This window comes from Heptranchias perlo, chromosome 34 (assembly GCF_035084215.1).
Source record: "Heptranchias perlo isolate sHepPer1 chromosome 34, sHepPer1.hap1, whole genome shotgun sequence".
Taxonomy (NCBI): domain Eukaryota; kingdom Metazoa; phylum Chordata; class Chondrichthyes; order Hexanchiformes; family Hexanchidae; genus Heptranchias; species Heptranchias perlo.
The window spans coordinates 18,493,651-18,514,937 of NC_090358.1; the positions used below are offsets into that span (position 1 = coordinate 18,493,651).

General features: G+C 42.9%; 1 protein-coding gene across 4 annotated transcripts in view; it reads left to right on the forward strand.

Moving 5' to 3' along the window:
- The window catches only part of LOC137301862 (myocyte-specific enhancer factor 2A-like), a 311,843-nt gene that overhangs the window by 91,009 nt on the left and 199,547 nt on the right, over nucleotides 1-21,287 (forward strand). For 2 of the 4 annotated variants that reach the window (XM_067971554.1, XM_067971557.1), the window contains 2 exons: nucleotides 230-477; nucleotides 5,824-6,376. The gene's annotated coding sequence lies outside the window, so the exon portion shown is untranslated. The remainder of the gene's footprint in view (nucleotides 1-229; nucleotides 478-5,823; nucleotides 6,377-21,287) is intronic. The other 2 variants (XM_067971555.1, XM_067971556.1) reach the window with 2 other exon arrangements.

The following is a 21,287-nucleotide window of genomic DNA, read 5'->3' on the forward strand; positions in this document are numbered from 1 at the left end:
GTTGAATCGTTTTAGATTTCTACCTCAGATTCTACCTGACAACATTCCATAATAATAACTTTATGTGGCGTTCACTGCATGACAGCTTTACGGAGCTGTTCACTTTTATCTCTCTCTCTCTCTCAAGTGACTTCAGAGGGACCTTTGGCTGACCAAAATATACTTTCTCATTCCTTTAAAGATTAAATAGGAACAAAGGAAATCAAATATGCATTTCTTCTGATTCCAGCAGGCTATCAGATACCCACAGGATGTCAGAGTGTCTGGGCAGCTCAGCCATCATCTGTCACACAGAGGAAACCACCGAGAGGTCTGCCCAATTCAATAGCCTGCTTGTAAACAACTAACCGGAAAAAAATACACAAATGCAGTTATTCGAGATTCAAGACAAACCACCATCCAGCTAATAGCTACTGGAACAATCCAATTGTTACTTACTTGTAACAGCATTTTGACATCACTGAACAAAGCAAGCAGGTAAACAAGGATTGAATGTAATGCATTAACGTATTGTCTCCCCGACAATTACAACAGAAATATCATCTGTTGCCGAGTGTTGTGGATCAAACAGACTGAGTTATTTTCTTTAAGTGAACTTCGTTTAATCCTGAAGCTACCATAATTAAAATAAAATTGTCTTCTCTGCCTTTATTATCATTAATGTTTTTTATTCAGAAGCCACAGCAAAAGCCTGTGGTTGTAGCTGATATTCGCCCAGAGATATCCCACTGTTAGCTTAACTACCATTCCTGGGGATGGTGCAGCATGTGTGTGTAGTGTCGAGAGTCTCCTAGAATGTATCAGTATGTGCCTGTCAGTGCAACTTGGAGCATCCTTTCCACAGACTATAACACTATTTATGAGTGTGTATTTCCAAATGCTTTGAAAACAAATTGGCAGATAAATTTTAAGCCTTTTTTGAGGTAAAGCTTCATAGGAAAATATTGAGGGAAATAACATTGCAACGATCATCTGGTTCCCAGTGATCAGCCCTACTTTACAAGTATGCTGGTCAGAGCAACTTTTCCTAACAAAGATGCACTCCAGGCCTGGGGAAATGAATTTGTCGGCAAGGATAGCATTAGCCTGTCAGTGAAGGCACTGGCCTGCAAGCAATAGAAAAGTTTCGGAAAAGTGAGGCACTGTTAGCCTGGCAGCTGGCCTGCACATCAAAAATTGTTCCAGATGGGTGAGTTTTCACTGAAAGGCTGGTTTCTCCTGAGTAGACACATGGCTGTAACCGGTCAAAAGTGAGAAGCCTGATCGTGAATGTCCTTGAGAAGCAGCTTGATGAGGAACTTGGCACAAATTCCATCATTCAATGCCATAATCTGGGGCCAGGACTTCAAAGTAATTCTGTTTCAGATGTGGGTGGAGGGGGGATGGAAAATGCTTGGTCAGAGCGTTTTGAGCCCATTAGCCACAAGCAGAAGTGATGTATGTATTCATCTGAAATCTGTATCGTTCAACATTCCCAACCGGCCTCAGAGATCATCATATCACGAAAGCATAAGGATTCCCCTCAAGTGTCTGGACTCTCTTTCGGAAACTGGAATACCAAGGCTTTGAGGAGTTTGAGATTAGACTTTTTACAGGAACTAATTCATGTCCTTGCCCTACAGGAAACATATGGAATGACCATCACCATGGTTACAAAGTAGTTGAAGGCCTGATGGAGCTAGATACAAACAGTGCCTGGGCATGGCTTTGATCATTGACCAAAACTTATTGAGTGAATATTTGATGTGATCTTGGCCAACCTCATCTGGGCAAATATACTCCTTAAGGGGTCTTGGCGCTGGCTTGTCAGATCAATTTACATTCCTCAGAAGCTGCACATTAATGAATGCCAGAGGACCATCAAGAATGTGAATATGTCTCTGGATGGCCTCACAGATGTTTGCTGCATTTTCATTGCTTCTTATGAGTGACTGGAATGTATCAGACCTGGAGCTTCAACGGTGGTGCAGATCTCTCCTGAAGCTGTCTTCTCTGCTTTCTTTCTGAGATTGGGCATGTGGCCCGGAGCAGCATAACAATTGATCGTGTAGCTGTGAATAGCTTAGCACATCCTTTGCTTTCCAGCTGCATTGTTTGATACTGCTGGGAAATTCTGGACAGCTGGCTGATTTCTGTATTCGTCAAAAGGGCAAGATGTTAACCTTGAGACAGAGGGCGACTGCCCATTCAAAGTGGCTGTTAGTCCCAGTGCTACGAGTGATTGGGCCAAAGTGCTCAGCCACAGGAAGGACATTACTAATCACGAAACTGTGTCTGTGTTGCTGCCAATAGGAGAGATTTGACAGCAGATGATGTGGCCAATTATTTCCTTGCTTTGCTTCGTAAGTCATAAGTGAACTCAAGCTATAGTCTGCCAGGTACTCATCAACTGAGCAGCAATCTGCTAGGGTAACTTAAAAGGGAGAGCTGTTAGGTGAAAGCAGAGGACCTTTAAAGCAATACTACATCCTCTTTAGAGTAATCAAGAGCTGCTGCAAAGATAGGTAATGATACAGTGCGTCATGAGGCCAGGAGGGTCATTACGGAAATGAGGTGGGATGAGTTGATTGTGTCTATTTGAAATGGTGTACAATTGTACAAAAATGATCCTAAATTATTTTTCTGTTTGGTTGAAGTCTGGCAATCATGGCAGAAGGGTTCTTCTGGGCTAGTGCCAATGATTGACATGTCCGGTGCTCTTATACAAACCTATGATGGCATCTTTGGGATCTGGAGGGAGCATTATACTGAGTTATACTGATAGGCCATAGTAAGGAAATGTCTGCATATAGGTTGGAAAACCCAGTCGAGTGATGATCCTTGATGAGAGGAAATGGACTCTGCACTGTGTTGTCTAACTAGTGGTAGGAAGACAGTGTGGACAATATTTAGAGCGAATTCCTAAAAGCTTCTCAGAGCAAGGTTGGCGGTGGGGGGGCGGCGGTGAAGTGATGAGAGAATGGCAATAGTCTTGAAACTTGGCTTGGAGTTTCCCTTCTGTAGCTGATGATTAAGTTTCTCTTTGAGGCATGAGTTAGCTTCACTGGGCACACCTTTTTATCAGAGCCCTCCACACGAGGACCTGGATTAAGCAGTTGATGATGAGTGTGTCTGCATAGCGTTCGAGTTGGTTCTGTAATCAAGCTGGTGGCTGGAAGGCAGCTCACCACCACCTTCTCAAGGGCAATTAGGGATGGGCAATAAATGCTGGCCTCGCCAGCGACGCCCACAGCCCATGAACAAATAAAAAAAAATGAGACAAGTCGTCCTGTGAAGATCTTTCCACCACATTGAAGGCAGTTGCCCATTGTATAGCTGATAAGGAAACTCTGAGACTTGGAATGACAGCTGCTGGATGGCATTACCTGAAGGTCACGTATGAAGACATGTTCTCATGTATCCAGGGCTTGGTGCTACCATGATTGTGTTACAGAGGCAAGCAGCTGCTGCTAGGGCTCTGCAACTCTAACTGCTGAAGCCACTATTCAATGGGAAATGGTGTGTTTTTTGATGCTGTGGTTAGGATGATGGTGAAAATACACTCTCATTTAATAGTAAGTTGTGCTGCTCATCATGCCATTCATGGGAAGCCTTTAGTACCTTCTGTCCAACAGCAAGAGCTCAAACTGTGCTGATCAGTTATCTAACAATTAGTGAGTGACTATCTTCCTTTGGGGAAGGTAGGTCACCTATCTTTGGAGTCAAGGTGGCTCCAAGATGACATGTCTGATAATGGAAGTTCAGAACAAAGTTAAATCTTCCATGGAAGACTTGATAATCCAATAGCTGGGCCAGGTAGGTCCACATTAGTCCAGGGCACTGGTGATAATCAACCAGTCAACCTGGTTCACTAATGGAATATGGAAGGGTAGACCCATTACTGAACACTGGGATTCTTCAGATAACCTTATAAATCAAAGCCTTTGTGGGTAGGGTAAACGTAGCTGGACAAGCAGCAGGAATATTATCAAAACCCTGCTGGTAACCTGCTGAAACTCCAGCAGTACTCCTGACACACTTGAGGATGTTTAAGTCTTAGTACAGACAAACTGTACCTAAGCTCTCTGAATCTGGGTAAGTGAGATGTGTCCTTATGGGAAGAGAGTGTGCACTCTGTGTTGGGCACTGGCTGGAAACATAGATTTCTGTGTGTATAAAATAAATGGTTTGCCCTGTACAAACATATATGAGCTTAGAAATGAGAACTACAGTGCTCACAATGGACAGGATGTATACGACATGGGATATAGGCCAAAGAGTAGTAATTAGTAGTAAATTCTTAAAAATTAATTTGCTTCCCTTATTTTTGTTAAGCCTCAAAGCAGAAATAATTAGTAGGAATGTAAATTGTTGTATTTGTTTTGTTTGTAAAGTTGAAGTTTCCCATCTGATGGGTGATGTTTCTGTCTGAGCAAATGTATCTATATTTTTAGAAGTTATATCTTTGTTGTGTTTCAGACAATTACAAAGTATGAGGATCTAAGAATAGTAAAGGGACATCCTCATATAGCATTAGGGGACAGAGTGCTTATGAATAGTGAAATGCGACACGTGCTGAAATCATGAGGGACGATTTTAACTCTACCCACTGGTTAGTTTAAATCGCCCAAGTCACTTACCTGGAGACGCTGGGAGCTGCAATTCCCAATTTTAACCTGCTCAACTGAGCAGGCACCAAGGACACCTGCCCAAAGCCGGCAAGGTCCTTTGTTACACATGCATGTCGGGACCCCACTGCAATTTTAACTCTGCGTCCTGGGCAGGAAAGCCGCAGTGAGTTTCCCACCAGGACAACCAGTGGGAAAGATCAGGACCAGAAAGGGCCCAAAAAGGTACGTTTTTAAAAAAGATTTTAAACATTTCTTTGTGGGGCCTAGAGGTGCCCTCCCCCATTTCGGATCGTGAGACCCTGGCAACCAATCCCACTACCTACCTGGTCTAGACAGACAGTCTCCAGGCTGCATGATCTTCCACCACTTCCCAGCCTGAACGGGTGAGCAGTCGGCCGGCAGGATTTAAATGAGGCCTGGTAGTTAAAATACCCCAAGCCTCATTTCTGGACCAGCAGAGTGGGTGAGTTTCTAACTCACACCACCATTCGCCCACCCAAAACTGGCCCGGGGTTAAAATTGGGCTGCATATTCTGGTTTTTTTGGGTCATTTTTATTTAATATTTTCCAAAGTTACATGGAAATATCATCTTTGTGTGATTATATAGTTGTGCGGGTGTTTTATAAGTTCTTAAATGTCTTTGTAAAGTTTTTATCTTGTCGTGCAGCAGTTAGCTTGCAATACTCAAATGCAATCCTGTTTAAAAAACAGTGCTATCACAGTGCTCAAACTCTGCTACAATTGACAGACCTTCCATTTTAGCTACAGTTCTAATTATGGTGGTGCTATCTTTCAGATTTTTGCATTAAGCTTGAATAGTTTGATGAGTTTTGTCCAGTATTATCTGGAAGCTTTAATGTATAAGCAGCCAGCATGATTAACTTGATGTTTCCTTTCAAAAAAAAAACAATTTAATAAATGAGATAAGCTCACTGATATTGGTCATGTTGATGATGGTTGCCTGTACAACAGCCTAAGAAATTAAAACCAAAAACTGTTTATTCATTGTGGTTTTAAAAGTAGATTGATGTTGTTAATTCTACTTGGTACCTAGCCTGAAGCAAGCTGCAATATCAAGTTACTTCAAGGTTTATTATAAGCTTAATACCAATTCCAGCTTGAATTGTGGATGAGCCACTTTACCTTTTTTGACCTTTTGCTTGTCTTACAATATATTATTTTAACCAAATACTGTTCTCAAACTGAAACAAGAACAGAACTGGAAGCACTCAGCACGTCAGGCAGCATCTGTAGAGGGAACAGACAAGACGTTTTGGGTATGGACTCTTCCTGGTGACTGTTTTTGAACTGCGGTTATCTTAATTCTCATTACAATAAAAATATAGAAGAGGGAAAGCCTGGGAGCTGAAGAAGCTGTGTTCTTTTCAACACTCAAACCAGTTTGACCTTCCGTGCCAATGAAGTGACAAACACTCTATCCAGCTAGATCCAGTCACTTAAATTTCCAGTGATTGACAACCCCATATGCTACAGGCCTCAAAGACACGGTATCATACAACGCATGCTCGAGATGTATGTCTGTATTTGGGACACCACCTTTCTGCCACTGCCACTGTAATTTCTCCTTACATAAGCACAGAAGACAGAGTGTGAAACAGGCCTGCGAGGGAAACGTTCCTTTCAAAGCCAGCTGGCCTGGCTTTGAAGTGAAGAGCCTAAGCACCTCACACAGTATCACCAGTTCAACCACTTGTCCCAGCAGCGGGTTCTGTGAGGCATTTAGCAGTCATGATTCAAGAAACAGGTGAGCCATTTTTATGCCAATGTTGAAAAAAATTTAAAAACGTTCCAGTTAAGCCGTGATAGTGCAAAGTTAGAATTATAAATGGCGAAAATATCAGTGGAAGAGAAAAATTATTTGCTTTAGTCCAAAAATTATTTGGATTTTAAAGTGAGAATAATATTATTAATACCGCAAGGTCTTACCTTCTGTTGGAATTTCAGGCTGAAGCGGATATCAGTTTATATTTCTACAGTTTATTTATCTGACTTATTTTGCAATAGTTTAGTCTGTTGCTGTTCTGAATTATTAAAAGTTTTAAGGTATGTCATAACCATATGCAAAAATGTGTAACTTTGTCCAATAAAATTAATGCCACCACAATCTTTATCAATATCTATATTGTAGCAGGCTACTCTTGCTCATTATTAGCAGCATCTAAATGTAATGTGCATGCACTTAATGCATTTTGTTTAATGTTACACCACAGCAAAGCAGATTGGACAGCCAAAGGCCGTCCGTTCACCATGACCTTACTGCTAGATTTTAAAAATCCAATATGGTCACCCAGAAGTAGCTGCAACAAGAGTGTGTGATGATTCATTCCAGGAACTGATGTCATCTTTCCTATGGAAAACTAATTTAGATTCTGGTTTGTTAAACTTTGAAGTGTATAACCTTTTAAGCAGAAGTTCAATAACACTGAAGTCTTTCATCTTTTGTTTTACTTAAAAGATTCAAGCTTTATTAAGACTATAATTTTTTTTATCTCAAAGGACACAAAATCAATATTTTCAATTTTAAATATATTCATAAGTAATTAGCATGGCTCAATTTGGATGTTCCAGCCTTGTTTATTTTTGAGCACCCCACTTTACTTACTTTTAGATCAGACAGCTAAATAATACCAGCAAGATACAGCTGTCCTTAATGTTCAGTATAGGAGTCTTTAAATATATGCAGAGCAATGAAATGTTGTGGAAAATATACTGTAGTCAATTAGTTCGGTGGCTATACCATATATTTTAACAGGTATATTTTAATTGTAATATAAATTTTTACTCTATCTCCCCAAGCCACCCTCATCCCTCCTCCTCCATCTCCAACACAGTGTGAAGAGCTCATAGATTTCTTTATCTCCAAGACTGAGACTATACATGCCGCTACCTCTGTCACTAACTCCCCTTTCTCTCCTCCAGTCCTAACCCCCAGCCTCCGATTCACTCTTGCCCTGATCCCCAGTCACTCTGCAGTTTTTCCCCCAACTTCCTCTATAACTTTTCCAAGCTCATTTCTTCCATGAGAGCCACTTCCTGCTCCCTTGATCCCTTCCCTGCTCATCTCCTAATCACTCAACTTAATTTCCTGGCCCCACGATAGCTGACATTGGTAATGGTTCCCTTCCTCAGGTACAGTTCATCTCCCTGCCATAAAGTCCACTCATTCACCGCTGATTCCATCCTCCTCCCTGGCCACTCACTCAGGTTGAACAAGACCATGCAAAGACCATGATGCCCTGTTCAACCCAATGCTGTGCATCAAACACCACATTCTATCTAACACCAAACCTGCTTGTTTTCATCTTTGCAACATTGTCTGCCTCTGCCTTTATATCACCTCCTCCACTTTGGAAACCCACATCCATATTTCTATCACCTCTGGAATCAATAATTCTGATTCCAATTCCGATCTTGCTGACCTCCCACTCTCCATAATCTTCATCTAGTCCTAAACTTAGCCACCTATATCCTGTCCCATCACACCCATCCTCATTGACCTGCATTGTCTCACTTTCTCCTGACATATTCAAATCTTCACACTTGTCTTCATATCCCTTGTCTCACCTCACCCTATTGCTGCAACCTCCTCTAACCTTATAACGCCCCCCACCCACTTTCTGTCTTCTTACTGGCCTCTTGTGTATTCCCCCTCCCCCCCTACTTCCTTTCGGTCCTGCTCTCTGGAACACCCTCCCTAAACACCTCTGCCTCTTGACTTCTCTCTGCCTTTATAAACCTACTCAAACCCATATTTCTGACTAACCTGTGTGCATCCCTCCTTGTAAGGCTCAGCCTTGTTTGTCAAGTGCCTTGGACTGTTTTTTATGTTAAAGATGCTAACTAAATGTAAGCTGTTGTATTTATAAGTAGTTTGAAGTCCTTTACTTCTGAAGATAACATCAATCTTCAAATGGTAAAAACGTAATTCAGGGAGGGGCATTCTTCCAAATGTCTGAAATCTTCATCAGCTTTTGCCAGATGGGAAACTGGAATTTGGTTAGAAATATTTTTTTCCTAAATTCAATGGGGCCGAAAATCCATAGCAACTTTCAGCACATTCCTGCTGCAACTCTGGCAGGGGTGTGTCGGAAGGGCAGAAAATTAGGGCAGGACCTGGTTATACTGGTTCCCAGCTTTATGTTAGGGTTTCTGATTGGCTTGTTGGAGGCGGAGTTCACACTTGCCCCAAAAATGGCCATCAATGCAGGCTGTGGGGGGCAGGGGGGAAGGGAAGAGAAGAGAACTCCTAAAGATGGGAGTTTCGGCAACCCTGACCCCTGAGGACTGGCGGATCATTGGCAGCAGTAGATGTGAGACCAGTCGAACCAGACCACCAAATGGTGTTTGTGGGCCCCATTGGCAAGTCCAGGCTTGTGATGAGTCTCAGGCAATCCCCCAAAGATCTCCAAAATTTCCAAAAGTTTTTGGGCCAGGCCAACTTTTGGGGCAGGCTGATGCCTGAGTTGTGCCCCTAGTAGCTTGGGTGTCTGCCGGGAACATTCCGAGGACCCCGCGTACTCTGGCAATGGCAGTGCTGTACGGTCACCAGTGGGCACATCTGGCCCTGAAACCAGGATGTACCCCCAACCACTCACGCATTTTTGGCCCCAACCAGTTTATTTGGGTGGAAAGGTATTGTGTGATATACCATTAATGTGAAATGTACAATTCAAATTACATGCTATATTAATACGTAAACGAAGGCAGAAATCACAAAATTAAAGACCACAACTGGGGATGGATGATTCTGGAAACTCTTCAGTTGTCAGTTTCCACTGCCAAGTTGGTCTCATCCATAATTGTGAATGTAAAACTGTCAGGACCAAGAAAAGAACTAAGTGATGCAAAACTTTTATTCCAAACAACATCAAAACTTTCATGGTAAGTCGAAACTTATATGTACTTTAAAAGCACTGAATAACTTTTAACTTTAAGCCATGTAAACAGTCATAAGAAATATCTAAATGTAACAACTTTACTCAAAGTGCTAAAGCTATTGTTTAAGTCAGTGCATCAGAACTGAAAATATGTAACTTTATATAGTTCACTGTATAATTTTATTTTTTTATTCATTCATGGGATGTGGGCGTCGCTGGCGAGGCCAGCATTTATTGCCCATCCCTAATTGCCCTCGAGAAGGTGGTGGTGAGCCGCCTTCTTGAACCGCTGCAGGTGACGGTTCTCCCACAGTGCTGTTAGGAAGGGAGTTCCAGGATTTTGACCCAGCGACAATGAAGGAACGGCAATATATTTCCAAGTCGGGATGGTGTGTGACTTGGAGGGGAACGTGCAGGTGGTGTTGTTCCCATGTGCCTGCTGCTCTTGTCCTTCTAGGTGGTAGAGGTCGCGGGTTTGGGAGGTGCTGTTGAAGAAGCCTAGGCGAGTTGCTGCAGTGCATCCTGTGGATGGTACACACTGCAGCCACAGTGCGCCGGTGGTGAAGGGAGTGAATGTTTAGGGTGGTGGATGGAGTGCCAATCAAGTGGGCTGCTTTATCTTGGATCATGTCGAGCTTCTTGAGTGTTGTTGGAGCTGCACTCATCCAAGCAAGTGTGGAGAGTATTCCATCACACTCCTGACTTGTGCCTTGAAGATGGTGGAAAGGCTTTGGGGAGTCAGGAGGTGAGTCACTCGCCACAGAATACCCAGCCTCTGACCTGCTCTTGTAGCCACAGTATTTATATGGCTGGTCCAGTTCAGTTTCTGGTCAATGGTGACCCCCAGGATGTTGATGGTGGGGGATTCGGCGATGGTAATGCCATTGAATGTCAAGGGGAGGTGGTTAGACTCTCTCTTGTTGGAGATGGTCATTGCCGGGCACTTATCTGGCGCGAATGTTACTTGCCACTTATGAGCCCAAGCCTGGATGTTGTCCAGGTCTTGCTGCATGCGGGCTCGGACTGCTTCGTTATTTGAGGGGTTGCGAATGGAACTGAACACTGTGCAGTCATCAGCGAACATCCCCATTTCTGACCTTATGATGGAGGGAAGGTCATTGATGAAGCAGCTGAAGATGGTTGGGCCAAGGACACTGCCCTGAGGAACTCCTGCAGCAATGTCCTGGGGCTGAGATGATTGGCCTCCAACAACCACTGCCATCTTCCTTTGTGCTAGGTAGGACTCCAGCCACTGGAGAGTTTTCCCCCTGATTCCCATTGACTTCAATTTTACTAGGGCTCCTTGGTGCCACACTCGGTCAAATGCTGCCTTGATTTCAAGGGCAGTCACTCTCTCCTCTGGAATTCAGCTCTTTTGTCCATGTTTGGACCAAGGCTGTAAGGATGTCTGGAGCCGAGTGGTCCTGGCGGAAACCAAACTGAGCATCGGTGAGCAGGTTATTGGTGAGTAAGTGCCGCTTGATAGCACTGTCGACGACACCTTCCATCACTTTGCTGATGATTGAGAGTAGACTGATGGGGCGGTAATTGGCCGGATTGGATTTGTCCTGCTTTTTGTGGACAGGACATACCTGGGCAATTTTCCACATTGTTGGGTAGATGCCAGTATTGTAGCTGTACTGGAACAGCTTGGCTAGAGGCGCAGCTAGTTCAGGAGCACAAGTCTTCAGCACTACAGCTGGGATGTTGTCGGGGCCCATAGCCTTTGCTGTATCCAGTGCACTCAGCCGTTTCTTGATATCACGTGGAGTGAATCGAATTGGCCGAAGACTGGCTTCCGTGATGTTGGGGATATCGGGAGGAGGCTGAGATGGATCATCCACTCGGCACTTCTGGCTGAAGATGGTTGCAAACGCTTCAGCCTTGTCTTTTGCACTCACGTGCTGGACACCGCCATCATTGAGGATCGGGATGTTTGCAGAGCCTCCTCCTCCTGTTAGTTGTTTAATTGTCCACCACCATTCACGACTGCAGAGCTTTGATCTGATCCGTTGGTTGTGGAATCGCTTAGTTCTGTCTATAGCACGTTGCTTCCGCTGTTTAGCATGCGTGTAGTCCTGAGTTGTAGCATCACCAGGTTGGCACCTCATTTTTAGGTACGCCTGGTGCTGCTCCTGGCATGCTCTTCGACACTCCTCATTGAACCAGGGTTGATCCCCTGGCTTGTTGGTCATGGTAGAGTGAGGAATATGCCGGGCCATGAGGTTACAGATTGTGCTGGAATACAATTCTGTTGCTGCTGATGGCCCACAGCGCCTCATGGATGCCCAGTTTTGAGCTGCTGGATCTGTTCTGAATCTATCCCATTTAGCACAGTGGTAGTGCCACACAACACGTTGGATGGTGTCCTCAGTGCGAAGACAGGACTTCATCTCCACGAGGACTGTGCGGTGGTCACTCCTACCAATACTGTCATGGACAGATGCATTTGCGACAGGTAGATTGGTGAGGACGAGGTCAAGTAAGTTTTTCCCTCGTGTTGGTTCGCTCACCACCTGCCGCAGGCCCAGTCTAGCAGCTATGTCCTTCAGGACTCGGCCAGCTCGGTCAGTAGTGGTGCTACCGAGCCACTCTTGGTGATGGACATTGAATTCCCCCACCCAGAGTACATTTTGTGCCCTTGCTACCCTCAGTGCTTCCTCCAAGTGGTGCTCAACATGGAGGAGGACTGATTCATCAGCTGAGGGAGGACGGTAGGTGGTAATCAGCAGGAGGTTTCCTTGCCCATGTTTGACCTGATGCCACGAGATTTCATGGGGTCCAGAGTCAATGTTGAGGACTCCCAGGGCCACTCCCTCCTGACTGTATCTCATTGTACCGCCACCTCTGGTGGATCTGTCCTGCCGGTGGGACAGGACATAACCAGGGATGGTGATGGAAGAGTCTGGGACGTTGGCTGAAAGGTATGATTCTGTGAGTATGGCTATGCCAGGCTGTTGCTTGACTATTCTGTGGGACAGCTCTCCCAATTTTGGCACAAGTCCCCAGATGTTAGTAAGGAGGACCTTGCAGGGTCGACTGGGCTTGGTTTGCCGTTGTCGTGTCCGATGCCGTGTGGTCCGTCCGGTTTTATTCTTATATTTATTAGTAGATAAATTATAACATTATTTATTTTGTATATTTATTGATTTCAGATATCACTGTGGAACTTAATGCCACCTGATGGTAATCCAACTTTCTGTTTAAGATGGACTTCAGTGGACTGCTGTACAGGTCCAGATTGGGACATCTTGATGTGGCTAAAAAGATCAGTGGAGGGGAGATTTTCACTGGCTCTGCCGGGCAGAAAAGGTGCGGTAATGCCCCAAAAATCATAGAGAAAAAACTAACCATCCCATTCCCAATCTGGCCAATGCCATCCTGAAAGGGTCGTTGGCTGTACTGCCACGTAAAACTGGGTGGAGCTTGAGCTGCGCAAACTACACCTAGTTGTCTCCCAAGATGGCAATCAGGTTTCTATGTGCGTCATAGAACCTCGATTTGCCAGCAGTAGCTCCTGTTCAGGATGGCTCCACAAGAATAATGTGGGCCGCTGCAGCCACCCCTTCCTCAATCGACCCCCTGGATCTACCTTACTGCCGGCCAGCTCGGCCTCCAGGCTGGTGCAATATCGGGCAGCCTGGAGGTCGATCTGGGTTAAAATCTAGCCCATGGTGTCTTCAAAAATTATTTCATCACGTCAACCAAGGTCAACATACTGCAACAACTGGGCCCCAAAATATGACAAAATAATTTGTAATGTATTATGTCCCTACACACACAGTTAAGCCCACACGGCATAGTCTCAAAGTGTCCATCGGCTCTAACATAGAGGGCTAGGTTTTCCCTATATATTGTTGCTGTATGGTGGGAAGGACAAGCTCTGCACTCTAGCGGATGTGTCCCTCTTACATGTTTTTGTTGAGAATATCTCCATCTGAAAATTGCTTCCAATGTACACTCAGATATCCGCTCCTCATATGGACTTTGCTGCACCTTTCTCAGCCACACTAGGTACTTTATGTTGTGCAGACACCTCCCTCTCCTCACTGATCACAATGGTCTACTGTTCTTCTGTCCCCTAAGGGTATTCATGTGAAACAATCATCTGTGAAGTTAAAATAACAAGATTTTTGTTTTACTGATATGAGACTATAAATAAACTGAAAGCCTGCGTCACAAAACGTCTTTGAAGGAATCTTAAGTAGGCGAAAGCTGACTGTGTTTGAACTTAACCAAAAACAAGTGATTATGGATTAAGAACATTTAAGTATTATTTGAATTATTACTTGCATATATGGCAATGTTTCTTTCACAGTATGTAATAGTGGTAGCTGAGACTGTAATATTTAGTTATATAAAGTTAGAGAACATGGACTTGATAAAATAACATAGTACTCACCAGAATCATTGGAGACGTCAAGTCTGTGTTCCAATCTGTGAAGCATTGTAGCCGTTTTTTTGCTTTGCCTGTGAGGAACTGGATTGAGGCTTTTCTGACTCATATTGGACCCTTGTATTTGGCAAAGAGAAGAGACTTTCTTCCAGTCAGTCTAGCCTTGATTTGAACCTAGGTCCCAAAGGTGAAAGGACACTGTACTAATCCAGTATATTATCTAGTTCCCAAAGAGTACAACTATTCATTGTTAAATGAAGTTACATTGTACTGTCGTCCATGGGGAGGTAAGTTTTTAACGTTTCTTCTTCGTTTGAGTTGCTCTCGCACATGTTATCCCAGCTGCTTTCCTCCTGATCAGCAGCAAAGGCAGACGTAATAGCCTGTCAGCCGCATCTGTCCCAGGTGCAGTACGTAGGAAGGTACTTTAAATTATATAGAAACTCACGGGACTTTTTGGTTTAAAAAAAAGAACTTGTATTTAAACACCACCTTATTATGTTTTCAGGACATCTCAAAGTGCTTTACAAGCAATGGATTCCTTTTGAAGTGCAGGCATTGTTGTTATTTATGCAAATACAGCAGTCAATTTGGTGCACAACAAGGTCCCACAAATAGTGAATAAATAAATAACTAGATAATTTGTTCTTAGAATGTTGGCTAGGCCATCAGATGATCTCCCTTGCTCTTCAAATAATGCCATGGGATCTTTTACATCCATATGAGCAGGCAGACAGGGCCTCAGTTTAACATGTCAATCAAAAGGCAGCGCCTCTAACAACACAGCAATCCCTCATTAATACACTGAAGCCTCAGCATAGATTATGTGCTCGTCCACAGCCTTTGACAAGAGTGCGACCAATTGAGACAAGCTGAAACTCAGGAAAACAGTAATTAGAATTTTGGAGCTTTCAGTACTTCACAGGATTTAAATAGGTGGTCAACTGTGTACCGATTGACTGAAATATAATTGAGTGATATTATGGTAGCCTCTAAGTGCTGTTAATTTTGATCCCTTACTCTGCAGCTTGGCTGAGAATCAACATAATACTTACAAGTGTAGATGGATTTAAAGATTAGTGACATTTTGAAGTCAAATCCCCCGTTACAGAGTTGTCCAAACTACTAAATTAGTGGTAGCAGTATTTTATCCCCCATTTTCTTCACTTGCAGGCTGCAAACAACCATGCTGCCTCTTTCGAACATAAGGAACAGGTGGCCAAAGCCACACAGTTCTACTGCTGTGAAAGCTGTTTCAACAAAAAAACATGTTGTAAAGGAAGGTGCAATATAAAGGGGATGTTTTATGTGGTTTCTTTATTTGTAAAGAAGGCAGAAGATTTTTTTTGTTTGAGGTTTGGTACATTTGAGTGCTTTATAAAAAGAATGCACTGTATAAATAATACATACACAGATTAATATTGTGCTTTCCTCTTATACTGTTATACTGCATCAGCTGCTGCAATATTGCTAATGGGGTCAGCACTCCATCTCACTCATTTTTGGCAAAAAAATAGACATGTGTAGAAGTAGTGTCAGTTTGGTAGAAATTGCTAATGGACTATTCATATGTATTTAGCACTAGAGATTCCTACTTCTTCAAAAATAGATTAATGAACGCTAGTGAAAATGGTATGGAAAGACACTTTTTACTTGTTAAGGTGAAAGGCATTTAAATATCCAGATCAAATGTGGTACTGGAGTTTGATGAAAGGTCTGAACATGGGTAGAGCAGTACGAGGGGAGGTGTGGATGAGCAGAAGGCATAGGAGGCACAAGACTCACAGCAGGTATTACTGCAGGCAGTTGGTCTACTGGAACAGACTCAGCTGAATAAGCATGGTGGAGGAGCAATGCATGAGGCTCAGGCTCATGAGGGGTGTTACAACTGAGATGGTCCTAGTCCAAAAAGACATGCAGGGGCAGTCGTCTTTTCTACAGGATGAAAGAATGATGAACTGCAAGACATGTTAAAATTAATGAATTTTATTATGTTTTGCAGTCTTGATGTGCACCTCTTTCCTGTTTTTGCTATGTATCACAAGCTTCTCAGTGTTGGTACCTCGCTACTAAGTATTTCCCCAGTTCAAGGAATATACTAGTTCACAGTAACATAAGCAGCTAGTGAGCTGTTGGGGATACAGAACAGCCAGTACCTCTGTCTGTGACCAACCCTGATGGACATGAAACGGTACCAGGGATCATTGCTTTCAGAGACAGTGCATATTATCACATGTGCAGAGTTACCTGACGGCACAGAACTACCACCAACTTAAGTGCCAACCAGCTTGCTCCTGTGCTATTCCGCATGTGCTACTATCAGAGATCACCTCCTCACAATGTCCATTGATCCGAGCATAGAACATTGGCCATCTATCAGATCTCAAAATCCTGCTCTCATGTTTGCTTGTAACAGTTCTCCAAGTGCATTTGTAACAAAAATGGGTACCTTTGTCTAGTTTTGGTTTGGTAGCTGTTCCTTTAAATGTAGTAATAGTACGTTAACAGTTTTAATAAGTAAAAACTTCAGTTCATTATCTTCGACAGAATCTTTTTACATATTTACAAAGCGGATATAGTCATAGACTTCCTATGGGACATGGGTATGACATTTACACTGATTAGACTCTATTGTGTTGATTAGTAACGTGATAAACTGATTCATTTGGAGGAACAGTAACAGATTAGCATTCGCAACTTTGAAAATCTGAGTCATCGATCTGTTGTTTAGGAATATATCATGGACTGATGGTATTATTTTGGCAGGGAGATGATTTAAGTATTGAATCTTTTCTTTTATTGAGAAACCAAGATGAAAGACTAAGGCGTCAAGCGCAGGACACCATCATGGTTCAAAAGAATAAAAGAGATAAGGTAAATCAGAAAGTAGTAATTAGATGATACTAAATTTGGATTTTAAAAGCCTGCAAAAGTTTAGGAAGGAACAAAGACTAAATGAGATAAGGAGTTCCACAGTTTTGAAGTTTAGTAAAAGAAAGAATAGGAAACTATGCAATGAGTCTTGATTTCAACACAGAGTGAAGAAGATGCAGCACATTGTATTTGGAAATTAGAAAGAATGAGAGGGGAAAATTCTGAAGAGCACTGGTCATAGTTTTACAGATACATAAAATAAAGACAAGAGAAGTAATGGAGAGAAAGAAAGGGGCTAAAGGCGATAGGTAAGAGAGAGAATGCTCATTACATTACAAACTTTCTTTTGTATCATGCCCAGGAATGTGTGGGAGATTCTAGAAGAGCCTCTTCAGCTATGGGAACACTATGAAAGTTTTGGACAGATTTATTGTGATTTAAAATTGCTGAGGGGAAGAGAAGTGGTTGGCATGTAAAAAGAAACAAAGCATGTTGGGGGCAGCTTTAGCAATGGAATGTGGGAGTTCCATTTGAGGTCAGAGAAGATAGCAATGCCAAGAATATTGACAGAAGGACTAAGGACAGAGGCATCATAGGTAAGAGGTGATAACTGCTGGTTTGATTTGCAGACAACAAAGAGGAAACTGTGAGCTGGAATTTCCACTGGGTTCTTTGATGAGAATTTGGTGGAACCGCCAGAGAAATAGCATGAACTGCAAAAAAACTTCTTTGAGGGTTCGGCGGCTCTCCTGCTGAGGTTATGGCAGGAGATCAGGAGAATCCTGCAGAAATTCAGAGACTGTCTTTAAAGAATTGAAAGAAACATATCTTCTGACATCCATGCAAGTATACTTTCCAGCAGCGGTCACTGGATAGCAATCAGAAGCTGGTATCCTGTGTTAATTATATCCATGTGATTTATGTCAATTAGTGTTAATTGTATTCAGGTGGTGTGTATCAATTGGGACTCTCTTGTATCCATATATAAGAGAGCTTTTCTAGGGTGTGGCAGGTGTAATATGGATCTCCATGAATAAAGCTTGGAAGCAACTGTATTCTGTCCTTCACGAGGCTATCCAGCTTATAACATCCTGGCTGGTTTTCCCCCTCCCCAGCTCAAGAATACCAAGGCCAAATGAAGCATTATTTCACACTCCCCTCCCCACCCAGCTGAGATAGCTTTATTCTTAAATATTATACAGTCGCTGCATTTGTGTTGCTAACTAAATTCTTGTTTTTATTGGTCCAAATCTTCCTGGAAAAATAACTACGTAAACTGTTATTAATGTGTAAATTGGCCAGCAAGTTCAGGCGAAGAAGAGATATGCTGTGAGTTGCGAATCGCCGTGACTTGCTGGTTGATATGTGTCACTCTGCCGTTTGCCTGCCACAAGTGGCAGCTCGCCCTCAACCTCCCCGTTATTTTTAAGAACTTGCTGGATTTGCACATTAAACTCAAATTAAACTCGCCGCAGAAAGTTAGGGTTCATACTTAACAGCGTAAGTACACTTTTAACAATGTGATAATTGTTAATGCAATGGCAATCAACCTCTGGCCCAGAAAGGGAACAATGTAGAATAGATAGGGGACAACCAGTAGATGTGGTGTACTTGGATTTTCAGAAGGCTTTTGATAAGGTCCCACACAAGAGGTTAGTGTGCAAAATTAAAGCACATGGGATTGGGGGGAATATACTGGCATGGATTGAGACTTGGTTGACAGACAGGAAACAGAGAGTAGGAATAAACGGGTCTTTTTCCGGGTGGCAGGCAGTGACTAGTGGGGTACCACAGGGATCAGTGTTTGGGCCCCAGCTAGTCACAATATATATCAATGATTTGGATGAGGGAACTGAATGTAACATTTCCAAGTTTGCAGATGACACAAAGCTGGGGTGGGATGTGAGCTGTGAGGAGGATGCAAAGAGGCTCCAATGTGATTTAGACAAGCTGGGTGAGTGGGCAAGAACATGGCAGATGCAGTATAACGTGGATAAATATGAGGTTATCCACTTTGGTTGTAAAAACAGAAAGACAGATTATTATCTGAATGGTGATAGATTGGGAAAAGGGTAGATGCAACGAGACCTGGGTGTCCTTGTATACCAGTCGCTGAAAGTGAGCATTCAGGTGCAGCAAGCAGTTAGGAAGGCGAATGGTATGTTGGCGTTCATTGCAAGAGGATTTGAGTACAGGAACAGGGATGTCTTACTGCAGTTGTACAGGGCCTTGATGAGACCACATCTGGAGTATTGTGTGCGTTTTGGTCTCTTTATCTGAGGAAGGATGTCCTTGCCATGGAGGGAGTGCAACGAAGGTTTACCAGACTGATTCCTGGGATGGCAGGACTGACGAATGAGGAGAGATTGGGTCGACTAAGCCTATATTCACTAGAGTTTAGAAGAATGAGAGGTGATCTCATTGAAACATTTAAAATTCTAACAGGTCGAGACAGACTAGATGCAGGGAGGATGTTCCCGATGGATGGGGAATCCATAACCAGGGGTCACAGTCTCAGGATATGGGGTATGCCATTTAGAACCGAGGTGAGGAGAAATTTCTTCACTCAGAGGGTGGTGAACCTGTGGAATTCTCTACCACAGAAGGCAGTGGAGGCCAAGTCATTAAATATATTCAAGGAGATAGATATATTAATGCTAAAGGGATCAAGGGATATGGGGAAAAAGCGGGAACAGGGTACTGAGTTAGACTATCAGCCATGATCATTTTGAATGGCGGAGCAGGCCCGAAGGGCCGAATGGCCTGCTCTTACTCCGATTTTCTATGATTCTATGAAACTGTTGAGTCTCATTCCTTCATGTTATAAATCCTTAAAGATTTTTTAAAAATAAGTTTTTTTTCTTACTTTTCCTTTCTGTCTCTTTTTTTCTTTCTTTCCCTCTCTTTATTTCTCTTTCTGTACCTGATTTGACACTAATTCACTCTCCTTCTCTGCTGTTCCTCTGTTTCTTTCCCAATTCTTAAATCTCATTGGTTAAGGAGATAGACTGTTGATCCTGTCGTTCACTAAGGTCTCAGATGCTCCCATTATCTGCTCGCACTTCCAGCAACTTACAGGGCAAAACAATTTTGAGCTGCAGGGTGCAGGAAAAAATCTAACCAACGGTGCATGCCTCAAGATGCCCCGCTCCAGCAAGATTTGGGCCATTATGATTAGCATCTATGTAGTACAAATTCACTAACTAGTACATTGGCATTTAAGCAATAAAGAACTAGCTGCTGTTGTTATGTAGCAAACTAGACAATCAATTTGTGCACAGTAAAGTCCCACAAACAGCAATGAAAGGAATGACTAGTTCATCCATTTTTGTGGAGGGATAAATGTTGGCCAGGATACCAGGAGAACTTCCCTGCTTCTTTGAATAGTGCCACCTGAACAAGCAGACGGGGCTCATCCCAAAGACAGCACCTCCAACAATGCAGCACTTCTTCAGTACTAAACTGAAGTGTCAGCCTAAAATGTGCTGAAGTTTCTGAAGGGGAACTTGAACCCACAGCCTTCTGAGTTAAGGTGAGAGTTATGGCTACCACTGAGCCAAGCTAATACTCAAAACAGAAGTATCTCAGCTTTTTTGTATTCACAAAACACTAAGCAAGCACTTAGACAATGTCATGGAATTGGGCAATTATGTTTTTGAAATTAATAGACAATTGCAATTCAGTGCAAATAAAGTTATCACAAGTTTAGGAAGCAAAATGCTATGGCAGCTGGGCCTGTATTAGTTAAACTGATCTCAAATCAGCCTTCTCTTTGGATGCAAGTGCTTCTAAAATGTGCAAATTAGTGCTGGAACATGTTCTCACTCACCACTGAATCATTAACTCCATGTGGTTTGGCTCCCTCACTTTCACTAAACTTTCAAGAAGCAGTTGAAAATATTGAGCAGTTGAATTTTGAATTTTTTTTTTAGAAAATGAACATTAAAGGCTGCTAGTATATGTATAGTACTAAGGTTCCCATTGTGCTTGAAACAGTTAAGTCAAACAGCAGTGACATGGCAGCAGAACTATCTATTCACACCTCCAACAAAGTAGGTTTGAGTCCTTGCAGCAGCTGACACTTGAATCTGTTGTGCTCACATTCGTCAATTTTCAGGCTTCAGTATTGTGTGGAATCTTCCAAAAGGAAAATGACACTCTCTCCATGCACTCGGTCTGGCGTGACCACAGAACAGCACTGATACTGGGATTCGTGTGGGGTCCTATGGCTTCAGCTGTCTAGGCACTAAGCTCTGGAATTCCCTCCCTAAACCTTCCGCCTCTCTACCTCTCTCTCCTCCTTTAAGTCGTTCCTTAAAACCTACCTCTTTGACCAAGCTTTTGTCACCTGTCCTAGTATCTCTTTATGTGGCTCGGTGTCAAATTTTGTCTGACAGCGCTCCTGTGAAGCGCCTTGGGACATTTTACTATGTTAAAGGCGCAATATAAATGTGAGTAGTTGTTGTTTAGTGGAAGGAACACATAATGTAGTGGACGGGGAAGTCACC